The 23,264-nt window shown below is 42.3% G+C and overlaps 1 protein-coding gene and 1 long non-coding RNA gene across 10 annotated transcripts in view; both read right to left on the bottom strand.

Moving 5' to 3' along the window:
• The window catches only part of ZNF385B (zinc finger protein 385B), a 182,399-nt gene that overhangs the window by 106,197 nt on the left and 52,938 nt on the right, over positions 1 to 23,264 (bottom strand). The window lies entirely within an intron of this gene.
• On the bottom strand, positions 1,575 to 10,491 carry LOC310704365. The gene is made up of 4 exons (XR_014524734.1): positions 9,957 to 10,491; positions 6,543 to 9,080; positions 3,698 to 6,165; positions 1,575 to 3,383 (listed from the first exon to the last, which is right to left on the bottom strand). It is a non-coding gene; the product is annotated as an uncharacterized lncRNA (long non-coding RNA).

The raw sequence follows: 23,264 nt of genomic DNA, 5'->3' as shown, positions 1-23,264 counted from the left end.
TATTATTTATTAGTCTTTTGTAAGAAAATATGAAATAACCCAAAACAATTTTTGCAGGCAATAAATAAATCAATCAATGGGGGGAAGGTGTGACAAGAAATTTTCCGGGTACCACCTGACCTTCTTACGCCTCTGTGTGGGGCATGACTCTTCAGATATGACATGGAAGTGTTGTGGGAAAGGAGCATGGCCCCTCATGTTTCCTCTGCCATGGTGTCTTCCAAACATCCATACCACGCTACATGTCCTTACTCTTATTTATAATAAAAATTAAAAAGGTCAGAAAGAAAGAACAGCTGAGGAGTTCCCAAGCACTTTAACAGATCTGTGTCTCATTTTTATATCTGCCTATTCCCATCTTTTACAATTCAATTTTCCTACACACATTAGCAAAATGAGAGGGGGAAAGTAATAGTGGAAGTAGCCCTATGCTTCAAATTTGTGTCAAAATGGATAATAGCTGCAGCAGGTGGCAGTGGCTTGATGCAGATACTGCCCGGGAAATTGGTAAGAGTGAATGCTGCAATACGGAAAGATATATGCACGGGAAGGATTTGACTTCATAGCTAGGCATTGTCTTGTTGCTGCTACACACGGTGTGCCTTGTGTTAGCAGAGTTAAAAATATCAGCCTATAATTATTGGACATTATCCGTTTGCTGAGAGTAAAATATTAGCCCTCACAGACTAAAATTGTTAGAGCCACCCACAATGGATTCCTAACAAAAGAATTACAGAGTGGAAAAATTAATCATAGTAGGAGGGACTTTGTCTCTCTATTCCTCTGGACAGAGGAAAGTGATTTATATTTCCAGAGTCTCAGCTAACTCACTACTAACCATACAGAAGACTGATAACACTCCAACCCTAATCTAAATTTATATATATTCAGCAATGGGCCATGGCTTCAAACCAAAACTCCTTTAAAAATTACCACCTAAAGAGTCAGCTGCTTATATTTCCATCCCCTATGGGGTAGGGGGTAGTTTCAGGCAAGGTAGTTGCTAAAACAGGAGCACCATGAAACCCTCTCATAGCTATATTATAATTCAGCTCATTTACTTGGTTGTATTGCTAGTCATTCCTTTTGGCTTTTTCTAGGTGCTGCTTAAAGTATTCCAAAGGAAGTCCACGGATGGTTTGAGCAGAGATCATAGCAGGGTAAAAGAAAAGAAAACTCCCTTTCTAAGGATATGAAGAAACTTCATGACAAAAGTTAATTACAGTGGTACCTCGTGTTACGGACGGGATCCATTCCGGAGGCCCATCCGTAAGGTAAGATGCCCGCAACTCAAAGCGCTGCATCTGCACAGGCGCGAAGCACGATTTAGTACTTATGTGCATGTGTGAGCAGCAAAACCCGGAAGTAACCTGTTCGGGGACTTCCGGATTGCCACGGGCCGTAACATGAAAAGACGCAACATGAAGTGGACGCAATACGAGGTATGACTGTAGTTTATTGAAATTATTATTATTTTGTCCCTTAAAATCCCTTACTTATTTCAAAAGGGCAGGAAAAAAACAAACTAAACCTCAATATGTTTCATTAGGAAAAACTTGGTTGTGACTTTGAGTTGTTTGGATCCATCTTTAGCAACATCGCAAGTGGTCAGGGTACACACAGCATTTTTACAACCAAAACAAGCTATTGAGGATGCTGACTGGCTGACCTCCCAATGATGTCACTGTGAACCTTATCCTACACTCTCTGGAACAGAAAATTTTCTTTCAAGTTGTTATGCTCATCCCAATTCCCTCAAGGAGTGAAAATTCCAGAGGTTGAGGAGCTTAACTTGGATTTGATTTCCTTTGTATGGAGGACTCACCAAAGACTCAATGAGACCATTTTTTAATTTGTGTGTGTGCAATATTTGACTACATTTGCAAATACACAGTTTAAGCACAGTGGAAGCACACAGCTGAAACACTCCAACAGCAAATCCCACTGCCCACAATCTGATCTCAAGACCAGAGGGAACCATCACTGCATAGTGTTTGTATAGCGTACGAAGTCCAAAACTCAGCTTTCAGTTTGTTTTACTCTCTGACACACCACTACAAGTTATTTTCAACTACACTGCTTCTTTTCTCAGACAGACCTGACTACACAATCTTTACCAGGGCTGCTGGAGTGGGGAGGTGAGAATGTACACCCACTACCACTATTGTGGTCATTTGTTTCCTTTTCTATGCAGAACATTCCAGAGAGATTCTGCATCAAGAAGGTATCTTCTTACAGCCCTGCTGGCCACATTAAACTGTGTGCTCAAGGGAGCACATGGTCCAACGCATCACCACGAGTGCCTTGTCAACATCCTCAGGCAGCATCAACTAAAAATGATCCAAACAACACCCAACTATGTTGATGTTTCAAATCCCTAGTTAGTTCGCTTTACCCATTCTATGTCACCCATGGCTTGTTGAACCCAGAAGAAGAATCTCCTTTATTGCTTTACTTATCTCATGGTACCAGCATGGTACCTCCCCTCCATGTGTCATTGAGATTTCAAATTCCTTGTTCACCCATATTCATAGTGTTGAATCTCTTGCTTGCAGGCTAAATCCCTGCCTTTTCCCTTGCTTCTTCTTTGCCTCCTTACAGCATGATACTTTCTGCCTTCTTGTTTCTCTTTCTCTTCAGTAGAAGAATGTATGTCAGGGTAGCACTGGAAAAGTCTTTTCCTCCTTCTTTAGCAGTTTTACACCCTAGGCAGCGGTCTTGAGCTATCCTCAGTTAAAAGCACCATGGTAGTTTGTGGCAATTTTCACTGGGCCTCTACCATCAACCGGGGGACGGGGATGTCATGTCAAGGGAGCGCATCAGCATGGCCCATTCCATCAGCCGCAAAAGGAGCAGCTGCAAGGAGCCTGCTTCCCTCCTCCCTACCAGAAACAAACAATTAGCTCCAACTGCTAGTTGCTCTGGGGCTGCAGAGCAGATGGAAAGTATACATTAGCCCCATATATTGGCCGGGAGGTTGTGCTGAGTTGTATGTGTGCATATATTACTGCAAGAAAACACCCACACCCACCCACACCTGTGACTGTTTGGATGAAAAGGTTATATAGAAAGTGCTCATACATGCTAGGGCAGCCTTTCTCAACCTGTGGGTCCCCAGATGTTGTTGAACTACAATTCCCATCACCCCTAGCTAGCAAGGCCAGAGCTCAGGGATGATGGGAGTTGTAGTTCAACAACATCTGGGGACCCACAGGTTGAGAACCGCTGTGCTAGGGTATCACTGAGTGCTTTAAAAAAAAAATCACACAGCGCCACATCCTGAGTGACAACATGATCGAGTCCACAGTTTCTCACATGGCTTATTCCCTGTTGAGAAATAATAGTAGCAGTTACGGTAATCATAGCTGATACTTTATTAACACCTACTTCCCCCACCCATTATATTAAGAGTTTGGATTTGATATCCCGCTTTATCACTACCCGAAGGAGTCTCAAAGCGGCTAACATTCTCCTTTCCCTTCCTCCCCCACAACAAACACTCTGTGAGGTGAGTGGGGCTGAGAGACTTCATAGAAGTGTGACCAGCCCAAGGTCACCCAGCAGCTGCATGTGGAGGAGCGGAGACGCGAACCCGGTTCCCCAGATTACGAATCTATCGCTCTTAACCACTACACCACACTGGCTATCTAAATAATAGTAGCAGTTATGGTAATCATAGCTTATCCTTTATTAACACCTACTTCCCCCACCCATTATATTAAACCAAAACCAGGCAACATACACCACCACCCAAAAACCCATGTTTACAGAACCTTATATTCTGTATAGATATACAATAAGGTTGTAGCTATGAACTAGATGGAAATATTTTAAGTGAGTTTACTTTCTCTCTCTCCCCCCCCCCCCCCAATTCTAATTCAAAACTATCCTAGATTTTATTGGTCTCCCTAGGAAATGCAAGAGAAGATTCTAGCTTCTCCTACTGGGTTTAAACCACACTCTGTAGAAGAAGTCACTGCTGGTCTTTGTGCTCGCTGCCCTATTGATTATTGTGTAAATATTGGGTTTCCTGCTTACGCAGAACTGGCCTGCAAGGTCTCTTTCAGTTCTTGTTTGCATATTCTGAACTGGTGCATGGTTTAAAACAAGGAAGTTTGTGTAATGTTCCAAAAAGTGCTGTACCTCATGGCAGGTATGAATACACCACAGGGATGAATGCACAAGTGTTCTTTTCATCAGAGTTTCAAGAAGGAACTATTTCCCCCTTGGAAGGTTTCAGCAGGTTTAGTCATTGGGAGGATTGCTTTCTGAATCATCTATCTAGTAAAAATGGGGAAGGGTGGTGGCTGGGTAGCTCAAAAATAGCTAAGCATCATGCACTTATTCTGAAGAAATTCCAGTGTCTAGCACTGTGGTATTTACCTATCAGATTTAGTACCTGGCCAAGATAGTGTCACCCTAAATGACTTGAGCTGGCTTAGCAACTGGCATTATATGTACTTTTATGTGTATTTTAATGAACTGGATAGAGTGAAAGGTTTTAAGACATGGGACCGTGGGGAATGTGCGTATGAACTTAACAGTGCTTAGCTTATTTTTTTAGTTGCTTTGTTATTAATATAGCATTATAGATTATACCATACTTTTCCATGTATAAGACTATGTTTTTGTACTTTAAAATAAGTTTTAAATCTTGGAGCATCTTATACACGGACAGTACATATGCGTGACGGGTGACTGTTTGCAGCAGGACCCTGTTAGCGGCGATTGTGTGGCTGCTGCTTTGGCAATTGTGCACTTGATTGGCGGATGCTGGTGACAAGGGGGCAGACAGTTGTTATCTTCAGTGATTTTGGGGGCATCTCCCTCCCAAAAAAGCTCAACAACTCTGGGCCATCTCCTCCCCATTTTCTAAATTTGGGGTCCCCAAAAGTCTTATACATGGGGGCATCTCATACACTGAAAAATACAGTAGATGCCATATTAATTTTTTATATCATACAATATGACTTTTTGCTGTAATTGTGATGTTTAGCTTATTTTTAATTGCTGTTTTGTTGATAGTGTTTTATAGACTGTAATTGCTTTATTTGTGATTTGTTAATTATTTTAAATGATTTATGCTGTATTTTGTGATGCTCTATTATGTTTTGAATGAAAAACAGCATAGAAATATAATACATCAAATCAATTTAAGAAAAGAAGAGTATGTTTCAATTCCACAGGAGCTGTGCATACGATCCTTCTTCATTTCTCCCCATAACTGCATAGATTGCTATTGACACATTTCTCTTTCTGCAATACAACTTGGCCTTGTTGGTTTGAGGGATGTTTATTTGGGTAGCAACAGAGCAGCAGTATAACTACTCTCTATTTACAAACATTCACTAACTGCTAGTTGTTTTTGTTGTTGCTGCCTAGCTTGATTTTGATGATAAATAGTTTGTATTTTGATGTGTTTTTAAATGTTTTGTTTTATATTGTATTGTATGTCACCCAGAGATCAATTGCATGAGGCAACTGATAACAAGGATGATGATCATCAGCACCCCCCCCCCACAACATGATGCATGTGTGAAAGGAACCCATTTGTTGAAAGAAGCAGTGGGGGCTGTGCTGCTAGCCCGCATCAATGTCAAACACTTTCATTGGCTGTGCCCCTTGAAACCCACAAATTAGGCACAGACATTTGAGCAGCATACGCCTACACAGTTAAGCTTCTTGATCATGCATGGTTTCAGCTACTGGAGAGGTCTACATGCGTAGGGTTTCATGCCTAACATACAGATCATGGGTAGGCAAACTAAGGCCCGGGGGCCGGATCCAGCCCAATCGCCTTCTAAATCCGGCCCGCGGACTGTCTGGGAATCAGCATGATGTTTGCTTTGCTAGAATGTGTGCTTTTATTTAAAATGCACCTCTGGGTTATTTGTGGGGAATAGGAATTCATTGTTATTTTCCCCCAAAATATAGTCCGGCCCCCCACAAGGTCTGAGGGACAGTGGACCGGCCCCCTGCTGAAAAAGTTTGCTGACCCCTGATATAGATGTTGGGGTGGGTGGCCAGGGAAGTTGCACAATGTTGAGGGCTGGGCCAGCAGTGTCTTCCTGCTGCTTCTTTCAGTGTGCGGGTCCCATTCATGTGTTATGTGTGAAAAAGTGGCCATTGGGATATTGCAATCAAGTTATTTGTCGCTGTCTACAACTAAGTCAGGGACGCGGGTGGTGCTGTGGGTAAAACCTCAGTGCCTCGGACTTGCCGATCGCATGGTTGGCGGTTCGAATCCCCACGGCGGGGTGAGCTCCCGTCTTTCGGTCCCAGCTCCTGCCCACCTAGCAGTTTGAAAGCACATCTAAGTGCAAGTAGATAAATAGGTACCGCTTTATAGCGGGAAAGTAAACGGTGTTTCCGTGTGCTGCGCTGGTGCCGGCTCGCCAGAGTAGCTTTGTCACGCTGGCCACGTGACTCAGAAGTGTCTTCGGACAGCGCTGGCCCCGGCCTCTTAAGCGAGATGAGCGCGCAACCCCAGAGTCGGACACGACTGGCCCGTATGGGCAGGGGTACCTTTACCTTTACCTTACAACTAAGTCAGTACATATCTGCAGGACCAGCTACAGGTTTGTTGGTTGTTGATGGAGCACTTGGGCAATAACATGCCCTCCAGTTGGCCTCCCTGCATGAGCTCTCCTCCTCCTCCTCCTCCTCCTCATTTTGCATCCTTCACGAAGAAGGAGTAGAGTGAAAACAGCAACACAATATTTTACAAACTGGACAATTCCAAAATATTCTTTAAGCATATAAAGAAGTCATTCTTCAAATATTCGTCTCTGTTAGAATTTATTGTACATGCTGTTATGGGGTTTTCAGCAGAATCCTAAAGGGCATATTTATTTAAGATCCACAAAATAATAGCCCTTTTCTCCGATAAATAAAGAGACGTGCATTATATACGGTTAGAGACAGAAATTCTTTCTGGCATGTCAGCATAATGAAAATGTCATGATCTTCTCTCATCTATTCACCTATTATCTGCTTCAACTATAAAAAGATGCAAAAGAACATGCATGTTTTATATATGCTGTATACTATGTTTTATATATGCTAGGTTGTTGTTGTTAATTATTATTATGCAAAAGAAAACCTGTAAAAAAAAAAGTAACAGTTCACTACCTAAACACATCAGGTAACAACCCTTTAGTATTAACTGTAGCTCTAAAATAATAATAAAAAACAGACACCAATATTTTGTGAAAAATACAATTAAGTATAGCGTGTGCCATATTATTATGCTAACCCACATCTAGATTCTAACTATATTTACTGATTTCAGTAGAGCTTATAGTGTGTGTAGGATTGCAGATTTAAAGCTCAGGTCAAAACCAAGCAGCTGCACGGAGACATAAACAATCCCTTCCTGAGCCCCGATAATATGTGGGTGGCACATATCCTGCTTCTGACCCAAAAGTGAGTCAATTTGCACCTGCCATTCAGGGTACATCCAAGCTTAACTTCCTCTTTAAGAGACAGTCATAGGAACACAGGAAGTTGCCTCGTCCCAAGTGAGACTACTGACTGATCTAGCCTAGTATTGCCTTACACTGATTGCCAGTGGCTCTCCAGTGTGTCGGACAAGGGCTATTTCCAGCTCTACCGCGAGATGCTGAGGATTGAACCTGGGACCTTCTGCATGCAAAGCAGATGCTCTACCACTGATCTATGGCCCTTATGAACCAGCACAGCTGAGCAAAGTCAATGATGCAGAGCCACCCCAAATGCAGAATGGCAACAAGAACCGTTTCAACTTAAAACAATGCTCCGTGGAGCCAATTAGCATCCAAAAGGTGCGCAGATGTTGCTCTGAACTGGCATGCAGTACTCAGATGCTATAATAAAATCGATGTATCAAAAGTTATCTTCATGTGATACTTCAACTTCACAACTCTGTGGAGGCTCAGCTACTGTAGGTAAACATCTGGTACCAAGTGCCCTTTCACACAATCAACACTTTAACTGATACTGTTTGATACATCAGAAATTGTTATGTTTTATGGGAAAGAAGTTGGGTTTCCCCCCCCCAGCCCTAATAATATGCTTGTTTTACCGAATCCACCAGACAGAAAGCTATGCATTTAAATTCAAACAACATCCCACATAGTTACACACTACTCTGTCTAAAGCTTAATAATCTTTTATATATTCTCACACCCCAGATTTGCCCCCTCCCCTATACTCATGGCTAGAATTTTGATTGTCTTCCACAAAGGAACAAACAGAAATGAATATCATACTGAAGTGAATCAAGACCAAGGACAGAGGGAATTAACATCGGCCCCTCTTTTCAAATAAATATCACCTTTTGCGGAATTCCATATAATTTACCTGTAGGGCTATGCATGTATGTATGTATAAACACTGAGCAGAATTAAACATCACATTCCAGTGAGTGTCCCGCTCAACACAAGCACTACAGCTTGTCAGGTGGAACAGTCCCCCTTCTCCTTACCCACATACGAGCTAATTTCAAGAGGGCATGAGGGAAAGCGCCACAGTGCCCTCGCACAGGGCTGCTGCCAAGGGGACTCATTAGCTGAATCCAACCCACTGTGTTTAGGGCCTGCGCTTTTGTACAAAAGAGTCTTAAGCTCAGTACTATCTAGCACATGAGAGTTGCGTCCAGTGTTAGTCATACTCAAGAGTAGATCCGCTGCATGTAATGGAAATGACTAACTTAGGTTTATTTAATTTCAATAAGTCTGCTCAGAGTAGGACTTAAATCAATACAACCCATACGTTCTAGGCAGTTGTTGCTCTATTGCTGTCCCAAACGTTGCAGTTCCCAAGTCTTTATGAACCATCAAAGAATAGCATGCAAGTACTGAACCAGCAGGACGCGGGTGGCGCTGTGGGTTAAACCACAGAGCCTAGGACTTGCCGATCAGAAGGTCGGCGGTTCAAATCCCCGCGACAGGGTGAGCTCCCGTTGCTCGGTCCCAGTTCCTGCCAACCCAGCAGTTCAAAAGCGCGTCAAAGTGCAAGTAGATAAATAGGTACCGCTCCGGCGGGAAGGTAAACAGCGTTTCTGTGTGCTGCTCTGGTTCGCCAGAAGCGGCTTAGTCATGCTGGCCACATGACCCGGAAGCTGTACGCCGGCTCCCTCGGCCAATAAAGCGAGATGAGCGCCGCAACCCCAGAGTCGGTCACGATTGGACCTAATGGTCAGGGGTCCCTTTACCTTTACTTACTGAACCAGCAGCTGTGACATTTCCATTTGTGGTTCTGTAGCAATCTATCTGCCCACAGTGTTTTTGTGATGGCCACTTATGCATTACCAGAAAAAAGAGAAATACATCACCAAAAAGAAGAAGAAAAAGAAAAAGAAGACAGGAGAGGGCCCAGCTTTGCATTAAAATGTTGTATACCAACTTAGGTGTATATAGACACAAATAATCACTTAAGTTTAAACAGAAATGTAATACATCTCACCGTAGTGGGGAAGATAATGACCAGGTGGCTTGTGTGCCTGCTTAGTCTGTGGTCCAGGTACTAGCCATGAATGGGCAATTTCAAGGTCCCTGCCATCCCTTCTTAGAGTTCTTTATCAAAGACTCGGACAGTGCTGCCCTTCAAACAGAGAGCTGTCCTCTGCAAAGTAGGACAAAGGCTACATTTTTCATTGGAGGTTAAGGAAACTTGACAGCATTTCTTTTTCTTTTTTTACAGCAGGACTATGGGGCTGAGGTCTAAACCACAGAGCATAGGGCTTGCCAATCAGAAGGTCGGCGGTTCGAATCCCCATGATGGGGTGAGCTCCCGTTGCTCAGTCCCTGCTCCTGCCAACCTAGCAGTTCGAAAGCATGGCAAAGAGCAAGTAGATAAATAGGTACCGCTCCGGAGGGAAGGTAAACAGCGTTTCCATGCGCTGCTCTGGTTTCGCCAGAAGCGGCTTAGTCATGCTGGCCCCATGACCTGGAAGCTGTCTGCGGACAAACGTCAGCTCCCTCGGCCTATAGAGCGAGATGAGCGTCGCAACTCTAGAGTCGTTTATGATTGGACTTAACTGTCAGGGGTCCTTTACCTTTATGGGGAGAGGACAGCAGACAAATGGAGCACTGAGCCATTAGAGATGAAGAGCTTTTAAAGAAACAGTCATAATCAAACTATGGCATACCTATCTCCAAGTCTTTGTTAACTGAGAAGCCATTCAAAAGTTAGAAAGTATGCTTTGATACAGACCTCCACGTCAATGATGTGCAGTGGACTAGGGGGACTAGGCTAGTCCCCCCAAATGTTCCCCAGGCACCTCCTTCCCAAAGCCTGGGAAGCTTCTGCCTGGCTGAGACAGGGAGGTGCGATGCTCACACGCAGGACGACGCTCCCCCTCAAATCGTCCTTGCAAGCTGGCGCCTCAGCTCCACAGGACTAGCCCATGCCAAGATTTTCCCACATGCTTCTTGGGATGCTGCCATTTCATTAAGGACATGCTTGCATATCTGAATCTGTTCTTCAGAGACTGAAAACTGGGGTAGAATGTTAACGCTGCAGAAGCTGCATCGATTGCAATAGACACCTCATCAACTTGCCTTTCCCCCACCCCCAAAGAAAAGAAGTCCCCCCCCCCTTGTGTGAGGAATGACTCCTCCCCCTGCAGAGGAGGCAAAAGGCTTTAGCGGACCCTGCCTGTTCATTCCAGTAAGAGGCAGCAGCAGCATCCCTGCGAATGACATTCACAGCCTTCTCAAACAAACAAAAGTTTAACATTGCTTTTGTAGTTTTGTACTCTGCTCACGGAGAACTTCAGAATTCAGGTTTTATGAGATGCAGAATTTGGGTTTGGGATCTGCAGCACAGATTTATTTTTATGCTTACTAACTACAGAGTCTAGATTTTTGCTGTTGAAGGACGAGGGCTCAAAGTTGTGAGGGGGTCGGTATAAGGAGGTCAAACAAAGTAAGGAAGGAATAAGTGATTCTTACAAACTCAAATAGTGTGCAATGTGCTTACAATGCACACCATGCAACAATATCCTCCACTTTCTTTTAAAGGGCAGGAACTCGACTTTGCAAACACGGTTATTTAGAAAGGAATTTTTAATAGCTTTTGAAGTTTGCTCTGTTGATGCTAAAAACGTGAAAATAACAGTGTCACCAGAAATAAAGCTGCGTACTGAAAAACTGTCAGTTGATCAGCAAGCTTTCCCTCGAAGTTGTAAACCGTAAGAGGACTTCACAAACTGATTGTCAGCTTGTGTGACACAAGTAGAAGTGGAGATAGCTAGTTACCAAAAATGTCATACTGGTGATTTAAAACAACAGCAGCGACACAAAGCCATGCAAGCTTATAGAGCAGCAGTGTGAATGGTAATGTAGCCTGAAAGTGCAGTCAAATCCTTCCAATAAATAGAAAAGGCTTAGGTGTGGCAGGGAATATAGCCTGCATTTGCAAAAGCTAGCATATCCAAAATGCTCTTCTGTCTTCAGGAAATATCAGCACAGAACAAGAGTTACACAGAGAAATTGAATCCCTAAAGAACAAATGACATATCCAGGCAAGAAGAGCTGACAGCAACACACATCATACTTATTCCTCTTCATTTAGAGGTGGGCTCATTAAAAACACCCCTGGCATCCTTTCAGAATTCTGAAATGAAGTTTTCTTATTTTTAGCAGCGGGGGGGTGGGGTGGGGGTGGAATGGCATCTACTGGAGCAAAATATGGGAGCAACAACTATTTTCCCGCTCATGCACCTTTTAAAGACAATTCACACCACAGCTACACACCTACCTGAGCAACTATATGGCAGAAACAATCAATACACCCCTGATTTGGCCAAGTAGAGGCTCGTCGCGAATTTTGCCACTGCTCTTTGCATATTAAGTTTAAAGCCCTATGCTAAAGCCAAAAACTTTTTTAAAAAGAAAATGAAATGTACCAGGTGGGTGTGAAAACACATATACAAGTTGCTCGGTGTTTGCTAGCCCAGTTTGTAACTGGCTGGGCTGTGTGATAAGGGGGTGCTATAAGTTGACCATCCGACTGGGAGATCATGGAATCACACAACTGTAGAGTTGGAAGGAACTAGTCCACCCCCTTGCAATGCAGGAATATGCAGCTGTCCTGTACAGGGATCAAACCCACAACCTTGACATTATGGGCACCACGCTATAACCAACTGAGCTATCTGAAAGTTAGCAAACAAGGTGTCAGGGGTTTCTTAAATGTTGATGGCATAAATTTATACACGATGATTTCCCACATAAAATCAACAGTCTCATTGACTCCACTTCTAAGAACCATGATAAGCAAAAAGATATTTGTTTTTAATTACTGTTCAGAAAAAAAGGTGTGATTGCCAAAGGGGCTTTTTTAAACATTCTAATTTGAGGTGTACGTGCAAGACGTTTCAGAGTGCAAATGTGATGAACACATTTGAACCATTCATGGCTTCCACAAAAAGAAAGATTGTAAATTGGAAGATGTTAGCTGTTCTTTAAAAAAAAACAACCTTCCTAACAATTCTGGATAATCTGGCCATTACTAACGCACCTAAATGAATATGGAACTTGATACAAAACAAATGCTGAATGGAGACTGCTGTCGAGCAACAAAAGCCATTAATACATCAGGTCAGGACCACTTATTGTATCCTTGTGGCCTCTACTCAATAAAAAGCTAACATTAGGTACTTTTCTAAAAAAAAGAATTTGATACAAGCACAGTGAACTTCCACCTGGTTAATGTAGTATTTATTTATAACAAAGATATTTCTTTGGATCATCTAGTACAAACCTCAGGAATGCAGGAATCTTTTTGCCCAATGTGGGGCTCAAATCCATGACTGAGAATAAGAGTCTCATGCTCTACCAAGTGAGCTCTCTTAAAAATTACTTAACTCATCAGCCTCATAAGGCCTGGTGAAAATGGAGGGGTTTTTACCTGGCAACTAAAAGAATATAAGACTAGAGTGAGATGTACTTTAGTGGGGAGACCATTCCACACACTATGAAAATGGCTCTTCCATGGGCCCCACAGTACAGACCTCATTAAGTGCATGGACCACCAGTACAGCTTCTTGTGCTGATCTTAAGACATAGGCAGGTTGAAAATGGAGGAAGTGTTTTCCCCCAGATATTTGGGACCCTGCCTATTTAGAGTTTCAGCTGTCAACATAAGCACCATGACTTTGGCTGGGAATATAACTAGCAACCAGTCAGCAGGATATATGCAACTGACCTGCTATTCCCATCAACACTATGCCTGTCACTTTCTGCACTAGTTGCAACTTTCAGATCACCTTCAAGGGCAGCCCCACATAAAGCACCTTGCAGTAGTCCAGTCTGGAGGTTAGCTGAGCATGGAGGAGTGTAGCTATAGTATTTCGATCCAAAAAAGGCAATAGTTGAGTCCAACTGAAGATGGGCGTAGTGCCTCCTAACAACTGAAGATGAGCATAGTGCCAAGGATGGTTCTAGCAGCACCGTCAAACTCCTAACTTCCTGCTCTTCTTCTAATAATATGTAAAGTGATATTTAGATTTCTATAGGAGAAGAGTTCAAATCACAGATGCACAGAATTAAACAAAATGCGTGATGACCACTGGTAGATTAACCTTAAGGTCTCAACACTCATTTTTCATTGACACAAATCATTCACCTTCACTGTGGAATACTTATTCTTATAATGCATTCCTCCATAGGAATTCTTCCATCTTACAAAAGCATACAAATTTAGACAAGAGTTTGTGTATAATGCAAATTTTCCTCTTGTCCAGGCAAAAACAGTAGTCTATTGTGTTTGCTCCCCAAACCACTTTCCCATATTTACAATATGTGTATTTAAGCAATCTGTATTTTAAAAATGAATAGTATGCCAGCAACTAGCTTGTGTTCCTCCACAAACGCTGAGCTAGGAATTCTGAAGTTTTATATTATAGAAAACAGTCTTACTAATAAGGCTATTCTCACTGTATTTTGCAATATTTTCAGTCACTGCACCAATTGTGAATTCATCTCACATTGTCACTAAGGTTTTAATTGGTCACCTGGCACTCAGAGACATATCCGAGAATTTTGGTTATTTTCTTTGCGGACCTCTTCCTTAGACAGTTCATAGCATCAAGTGTCTCCAACCAAGAGTCATAATTAGCCATACTTTGGGGCAGTTATTACTGCAAGTAAGAGTGCAGAGCAGGTGAGAGCAATACAGCAAAAGGATGCAATGACAACACAGATGATGTAGGCTTTGGGATGGAGGCAGTATGAACAAGTCTAATAAACTCTGAAACGTAAAATGAACAAAACTTTCAGAATAACAGTTTGCTGATATGGTTATGAAATCCAGCATGCCACTCAACTCATGTTCTGTTGAAGATGTTTGCCTCTGTCATTTTTCTGACCATCCTCCATCAGTTAACGAGCAAAGTAATTGCATAAAAAACTTATCAAAGGTAAAGGGAGGGGGAAAATCAATGAAATTCTCATGGGTGGGATGCAAGGTTTTGATGCACTTCTCTGATTTTTGAGCTGGTTGAAAAGCTTATGAGAGTGTCTACATAGTATTTCAAAAGTGGTGTGCAATTTGCAGTCTTCCCAGATGCCCACACGTCAATGACAGCCATCATGAGGTAGCCTTGAGCAGCAGAAATGTTTACTGGAAGGAAGATACCACCATATCTTTGTAAGGTTGCCAAGGGTGGCATATATCAAACTTTCAGACCCACCAAAATGCTAAGGAAATTCTCAAATGCCATAAAAATTAGGCAGGAAAAAATGGAAGGTTCTTTCACAGGGGAAAGAAAACTTTCAAGAAACCTGAGGACAGATTTCAGTACGGCGCTGCACTTTATACAAATTAGGTTCAGTTCTTGGAACCTCTCCTATAAATAGTTGCACAATTATATTCTCTTCCAGGGATTTGAAAACAAAGTTGACTGAGATGTACAGTGACTATGTATAACATAATCTGTAGAAGAGAAATTGTTCTCTCTGTTAATAGATGGATGATCTAAATTTAGCCTATATTCTTGGGCTCTAAAATAGCACCAAGAAATGTCATGATGCCTACAGCTATCAACCTATAAGCGAAAGCTGCCACCTATAATATTAACAGCTATGTTCCAAAATCACCAAGCTATATCAAGCAATCTTTTAAAATACGCCCATTAACAATTTCTTCTGGGAAGAAAGATAACTTCTACTGTGTGGTTTATTAATATATTGGTTGCACATGTTTATTCGTTTTATCCAAAATAGAATGTATGATAAGTGGCGCAAGGCTGATAAAATTACACAATTCTCATTCCTTCCCTTTTTAACCTAGACCTTGAAATGGCAATCAGCAACTATCAAGTATTGGGGAACAAGTGCAGACAGACACTCCCTCACTTCCATTTCACTTCTGCTCCCTCAACTCATATACACGCGTCCAGTCTTTCTTGAAGTACCAAAGGCCTTCTCTCATTTAATGATGAGTAAAAACAGATTGTAAAGATTTTCAACAAGGATGCCGGGTATTGTATGAGTGAAGGAAGGAGGAAATGTATATGCTTACCAGTTACAGACTTAGATGTGGAGCTGGAATTGACTGGAGAGGGGGAGTTGGCCACTGGTTAGGTGGGTAACATTTCCTGTTCTGATTTTTCACTAAATCAGATTACTCATACATTTCTGAACTGTCCAGCAATTGACTGATGTTTCTTAGGTTAATTGTGATTTGGCTAGGCAACTTGAGGAGCTGACTGGCATGAAATGATCATAAAATGGTCCAAGAGGTATTGAAAACTCATTTCACCTTTCATGCTCCCTGGATGAATCAGTCCCTCTCTGCTACCCAGTTCATCTCCATTTATTTATTTTGCACCCAAGCAGGTTTTCCTTGCTTACCAGGGTCTGGGAAGGTCACAGGAGGTCCCTAAGGAAGCTCTCATTAAGCAGCCCTCCACCCTGTGGGGCCAGCTCTGGGGGTTTTACCTTTGCACACAGATTCCTGGAACTGAACCTTTGTGTAAGTGGCAGCCTCACTATAGCTCCCTTTAAAAAGCTCAAGCTCTGGGAGCAACAGATGTGCTTATCAGCAATGTACATCAGTCAGGACATTCCAGCAATGCAAAAGTCAGAGTTATCTACTACACAAACACCCTTTTCTCCACCCTGCGTCCAGGCAAGCAAGAGGAATGATCACAGTTCAATGACACATTCCACCTAGGAAAAAGAACTTGAGGGTGCAGAGCAGAGCCCATGAGAGGGTGTGTGGCATGAGAGAGACCTGGAAAACTGCATTTGCCCCCTGGGCCTGAGCTTTCCCATTCCTGCCATACAGTGGTACCTCGGGTTACAGACGCTTCAGGTTACAGACTCCGTTAACCCAGAAATAGTACCTTGGGGTTAAGAACTTTGCTTCAGGATGAGAACAGAAATTGCGTGGCGGCGGCACGGTGGCAGTGGGAGGCCCCATTAGCTAAAGTGGTACCTCAGGTTGAGAACAGTTTCAGGTTAAGAACGGACCTCCAGAACGAATTAAGTTCTTAACCAGAGGTACCACTGTACTTGGACCTTTCTCCTTTGCAATCTGTGCATGGTGGGAAGTAAATCCCGAGACTGAAAAAGTGAGAATCAGGCTGGGGTTGTTTGCAAAGCAGCAAATAAACATCTCTTTGCTGCTGAGGAAAAAAAACACACGTAACAATATGTTAAACATGCAGACAGTGTAAATATTTGAATAACTGTAGGCTCAGGGTTGAAAGGAGTGTGCTGAAGAGATAGATAGGCATAGTATCTCAGGGAGCTCAGGAAGAAAGATCTATTGATTTTATTCTTATCTTGATGACCTTGTGGTCTCAGAAAATGGTTTCTATGTGGAGTACATGAAGTCCCACTTTAAAGCAGAATATTTTTTAAAAATAGCATTCTGTCTTTATACAAAACTAAAAAAATGGACATTTTTTTTTCTTGCAAGCCATGCTTGCTGATATGCTCATTCATATCTGAAATGTGGAGCAATGTGGCTTACTCCCATGCAAAATATCATCAGGTGTATGGAAAACTCTGATTAGCTGAAGTCTCATAAGAGGTACTGGAAAAATCCAAAGATTCTAGCCTAATGTAATGCCTTCAGGAAGGATCTTGAAGCACACTAGACCTGTCTTGTATCATTTAAATTATAGTATGCCAACAAGTACGATACATAGAATGAAAGAGGTCAGTGCATCACACAGGAGATGCCTTCAGGTAAAAACACCTAAGTAAGCAGGATAAACTACAGGTTATGTGAGAATGCAAAATTAGGTGCCATACAGAATGCAATAAGTTAAACTATGATCTTCAGGGCATTAGCTTTCATGAAACAATACTAGCATGAAATTGTGGCTTCTGAAACTTTTCTCAAGAGCTAGCCAACAACATTGGCTCTTCTAACCTCCATAGTTGGCCAAAAAGGAGCTAAATCATTATGATCAGACTTGACTGTTGGCTCTTTCTCTGCAGAGTAAACTACATTAGACAATATGGGCAAAATCTCAAAGATGCATTTGGTAATGCCTCCTAATAAGAAGTGGGTGCAAGTAGGTGCTGGTGCAAAATGTTTCTATCACATATGCATTTTCTATTTTTATAAATAATATGTTTATTTGTAAGTAGGTCACTTGTGAGAGTCAACAAACGGAGGAAGCAAGAAGGAGCAATTAATTTATGAACAACACCTAAGGGCACTAGGGTTGACTATGAACTTTGTCAGCTCATGGGAGTCTCACAAATGCTTGGGTGTATGTGTGGAAACCACTGTTTGGTTATTTTATTTTATATCCACGCTATATCCCCATGGGCTGAGAGGAGCTCACAGCACCCTTTCTGAGCATTAACGGCCCTAACTCACAATGTGCTTAGGCTGTGACATTGTCCAAAAGGTAGGACTAGTGATGGTGCTGAACCTTCCAAAGAGAAGGTCCAGTCCAGCTGGAATTGGAGAGGGGAATGCTACTTGACTCTCTGTAGTTATTTTGAATCTCAGCCATGAAGGGTGGGCAGAAGCCTCCAAATACTTGTAAACTCAATTGAGCACCTCTCCCCTTAAGAACTACTGCAATAGTTAAAGGCTATTGAGAAGGTCCTACTCATGATCACCTCTCTTTGGGCATCTGGGGCATGTGGAAAAAGGAATAAGTCCTTCTTGGCTGCTGCACTCCAGCTTTGGAATGCTCTACTCGAGCATGTCTCCCTGTCCCTGACTTTATCTGATATGAAAGGTGGAAATATTTTTATTACAGGTTAGATATGGATATTGACTTGCTCTGCTGGATCTGGGAGAGTACCACGGAAAGCCCTGCTCCCACTGATCTGCAAGGATGATTTCCATATGCATGTCACACTGAGACAAGTGTTAAGTGTCGACAATAAAGGGAGTGCAGGAGCAAGGCTACCTTTTACTTTGGAAACAGAATTTTGTACTTTAAAATCCAGCTAAAGCAAATGAATGTGCCAGAACAAGGCTCCCGCAAAAGTGATCACTCAGGGCTAAGGAAAGAACATTAATGGATATTTATGGTTGTTTATGCACAAAACACTGTAGAGACAAAAAAAAAATGTGGCAAGAAATATAAAGATCCTATATTCAGGGTGGAAAACAGAGTTTGGAGAGCACACCAATAAATCAAAATGAAATATCAAGCACCAAAATAGGTTATCTAAAGCTTTAAGAAAAGTGCAGTTTAAATAATAAGAACCTTGAACATATACGTAAGAGAAAGAAAAAGGTTCCTTGGGAACAAGTGCAGGGCCACTGACGTGGTGATGGGGGCACACATGTACTAGGCCCATGCCAGCAGGTCCCCTGATGCTCTTCGTCTTCATTAAAAAAATAAAATCAAATCAAACACTTCTGAAGAAAGTTAGAGCACAATTCGTGGAGGCAGCTCTAATGCTTCAGCACTCAGCGGGCTATACCATTGCTTAGGATACATAATCATTTCATTACTTTTGCTAAGCAGTCAGAGGAAGGAATGCTGACCACCACAACCTAGGACTCAGGAGGGCCTCCTCCTAGAGCAGCAGAAAAAGCAGGAGAAGCTGTATGCTGGGGTATGTTTGTTAAAGCACTTTTCTCATGTCCCCACTATTTCATTCAGTCCCCAGGTGTGATGCCTTTACAGAATAAAGCAGAATCGGCTGACCAATTTTACATGGTACGTATCTCCTTTGAAACAAATGAGATTTTCTTCCTACAGATTAAAATTTGTGCAATTGTATCCCCCACCCTTCTGATTTTTCCGTGTCCCACATACAGCCACTACTTGTCTGCTTGCCATCACTGGGCTGTTATTTATTAATACAGAGTAACCATAAAACAAAAGCACAAAAATGAATCACCCGTATAGCACCACAAAATAATTAAATGCCTTACAGCTACAGCAAGCTAAGATTCCTACAGACTGTACTGTAACTGAAGGATTTTTATTTTTTTAATGAAGGTTGGCAAAATGTATATGTTTGGCTGAGAGTTTAGAATCTGTACGGTTGTGTGTGGGTTTTTTTAGAGGCCCTAATATTTTATTGCAGTATGGAAGTCACTGCTCTGGTATGAGGAATACTATGGAGAGAGTGAGAAGGATGGCTGCTTGAAACCTTGACAGGAGACAGATTGGGTAGAGAGTAAGATCAGAGGAGATGTAAGCATGCTGTCTTGTAGGATAGTTTTGGCAGAGAGGACTGTCAAGGAGCAAGCTGAATGCAGAAGTCAAGGACAGACAAAAGAAAGAGAGAGCAATGGGACCTCACCTAGCTAAGGTAAAGGTAAAGGTAAAGGTAAAGGTAAAGGTAAAGGAACCCTGGACGGTTATGTCCAGTCAAATTCGACTATGGGGTGCAGCACTCATCTCACTTCAGGCCAAAGAGCCAGCATTTGACTGCAGAGACCTATTCTGGGTCATGTGGCCAGCATGACTAAACTGCTTCTGGTGCAAGGAACACCATGACAAGTGCCAGAGCGCACGGAAATGCCATTTACCTCCCTGCCACAGCTGTACCTATTAATCTACTAGAGCTGGCATGCTTTCGAACTGCTAAGTTGGCAGGAGCTGGGACAAAGCAACAGGAGTTAACCCCGTCACACGGATTTGAACTGCCAACCTTCTGATCAGCAAGCCCAAGAGGCTCAATGGTTTAGACCACAGCGCCACCCGTGTCCCTACCTAGCAGAGACAGGCTGCCAGCTAAGGAAGACCTGCCGTGCTCTTCCAGACTTTGCTTCTGTGCAACAAATGCCATACAAATATCAGTTATAACACCAATTTTGGCAGCATGAAGAACTGTAGGGTCTCCACTTTGCAACATTTCGCGAGCATTTCCTGGAAAATAAGATCTCCGGGATATGCAACACAAATGCATATCAACCAATTTGTTTTTTTAACAAAAAATAAAATAAAAGAGTTGGAAGGTGAATGACTCTCTGCAAAGAAAGCCTGACCTCAGCTAGAGCAAGGCAAATAATTGATGGCACTGTGACAGACTGCAGCTGACCTACAGGACTGGACTGTCAGTTTCCTTTCTGTTTATAACCAGGATATGCAATAGCGAGATTTCAAGAAGTGCTGAAACTTCAGCACCTTCTCACCTCATTGAGCTGGGGACTAAATATGTCAGAAATGCATTCACAGTGTCATTAATTTTTGTTTCTGAATATGGAACCACTGTAGGCCTGAAGCTTTTCATTCTAGTATCTGTTCAGAGTTTAGCCACACTAAAGTGCATTTCATTGCGTACAAGGCCTTTCTCTGCTAGGGAAGATACTCATAGGAATAAAATGCAATAGACTGAATCATTAGCCAATAAACCGGCATGAGGAAACTTGGCCTATTCTTGCACCATTATACTTGTTGACATATTAACTGCAGTTGAAATCTATAAAGTTAACTTCAGGCAAGTCAATGATTTTTACTGGGGAGCTGACCTTCAATCAATTTATAGTCCCTTAGATGTATTTCTTGTATATACAGATCACTACTCAATGAAATTTATTAAGTAAGTGCTCAGGGGGACTGGTGAAGCCTTATTTTTAAATGGAAGTTGTCTTTAATAGAACGGGACTAAAATTGTTTCATTAGGCTGCAGTTCCAGGGGCACTTACCTGAGAGTTAGACCCAATGGACATAACAGGATTTGCTTTCACAGGGTTGGAATCCTTGAAACGTTTAATCATACATTAAATCAACACTGTCTTCTTTGTTTAAAAATGTTGAACCCAAGAATAATTTGAGCACAGTGTTACAAAAATAAAAAAAAAAATTGGCAACACAAATATCCCGAACATAAAATATACAGAAGGCTGCTTCTATGTGAAATTCTGGTTTTGAGTCATTTGTCCTAGTCATAGGAGCAGTAACATTATAAGGTAAGGTTAACTATATTTAACCTGGCATTTCATTGTAAAAATTTATCCACCACTGGAAATTCCATACAGTTCTTGAACAATGAACATACCAGGGACATAGCACATAGCAACCAAGGACACTTGTTCCTTCACTTTATTGAGAACTGTTATGCCATACTTGTATTTCAACAAACTTATGAGGCCAACTAAAGAGGATCTCTGGGGACTTCTTGGCAACCATGTGTGCACCCTGTCTAATAACTGATCTGGCACAAGTTCCAGGGGCCAACATTTGCAGTTGCTGTCTTGATGGCCTTGTTAAAATTGTCAGACAGCAGACTGATACCCCTGGCACACTCCAGCATGAAGACAGACAGACTTTCTAAATGGGAGGGAAATAACCTGAGCACACATTCTCTGCTCTGCAAAACAAATGTGCTGTAAAGCAGTGGATGCTCATGGTTTAAACAAGTTCCATCAAACTTGAGAAAGCCTGGCAGAGGTCACTACAGTATACGAAGTGTTTTAGTCCTATAAAAATTGCAGAAGCTATAGCCCCTGTATGCATACACTCCCCACACGCAAAGTGCATTCAGTGAACATTTGAGGACAAGAACTGTGCTGGCTGGCCATGTCTTCCCATGAAAACCATGTGTTCACCATTAGTAAATTTAAAAAGGGGGAGGGGACAGCCTGAATGTGCATATGGATGTATATATGCAGGGCTCTCACTTATAATTAGCAATTATCCTTGGGCCAAGTTGGTTCCCAATTACATGGAGGAAATGTATGCATGTGCGACTGTTGAACACAAGGGCACTCAGGGTCATGGTCAGTAGACACACTCCTGGGGCCCCCTCCATTTGGTACATGCAGATGTTTGTGCAGAGCAAAACATTTGCACACCCTTTGTATCATAAAGCTAAACCCAAAAAGGTGTACTCAGAAGCAGGCACTTCTACTTTCAGTGGAAGGTTATGTTTAGTATTCAAGAAATATACATTTTAAAGAAATTATTATGCCAGGGAGGTAGCAGCAAGGAAAGCTTACTTCATCAGTGCCATAATATGTACAATCAGCAACAGTTTAGCAAAGATTAACAGGTGGTGAATCTAAGTTTCGTGTGCCAGAAACCTGTGTTATCATACAGCATTTGGATGGGCTTTTCCAACAAGTGCTCTTACAAATGGTATGAGCATTCTGTACTCTCACGGTAACAGCATTCTGATTTCAAGATTTTGGCACCACTTTCTTCAAATATTTAAATCCTTCATACAGTGCTATTGCAAGGAAGATAGGGTGCAACTTCAGATCTACAAAATCTATCATGCAGTGTGACTGCAAGCAAAATGAACATAGCAACACACACATCTGCCTGATATGCTGAATGAGGGCATTAATCCATTTAGCCCAGCATTATCTAGTCCAGTTTGCAAAGAGGCCTCCCTGACCATGCGCTGAGAACTTTTTAATTCTGCTTGCCATCACAGGTAACGTGGCATGGTAGCATGGCAGCATCCCACCACTTCTTCCACCAAGGTTCCCAGCCAACAGAAGATGCAAAACCTCACACCTGCTGGCTGGGGATTGTTTGAATTTGGTCCAGCTGCAAATTGGCCAATAGCAGTCAAACCAGGGGGCAGGCACACTCAGGGGGTAGATCTGACTAGGTCAATTGTGGATTTCACTCAGCTTCAGATTTTGCTCACGTCTGCTCCTAGAATACGTAAGAGAGGCTGGCCTCATGCCAGACCATTTGGATTTGGGTAAAAGCCTTAGTCATGGTTGGAAGTCTTGGTCTGCCCCTACGAGGGAATGAGGTATCCCATTAAAGGGATACTGGAGGAGATGTTCTTGTCCAGATGGGGACTAGGGCCATAGCTTTCCTCCATAGCATACTGGGTGGGGTTGCACCTATTTGGTGGATACCATAGGCCTCCCCCGCCATT

The sequence above is a fragment of the Podarcis liolepis genome (assembly GCF_965112155.1).
Source record: "Podarcis liolepis genome assembly, chromosome: 1".
NCBI classification, from domain to species: Eukaryota; Metazoa; Chordata; class Lepidosauria; order Squamata; family Lacertidae; genus Podarcis; species Podarcis liolepis.
Note: the sequence above shows the minus strand (reverse complement) of the source record. Positions and strands in the feature narration are given on the sequence as shown.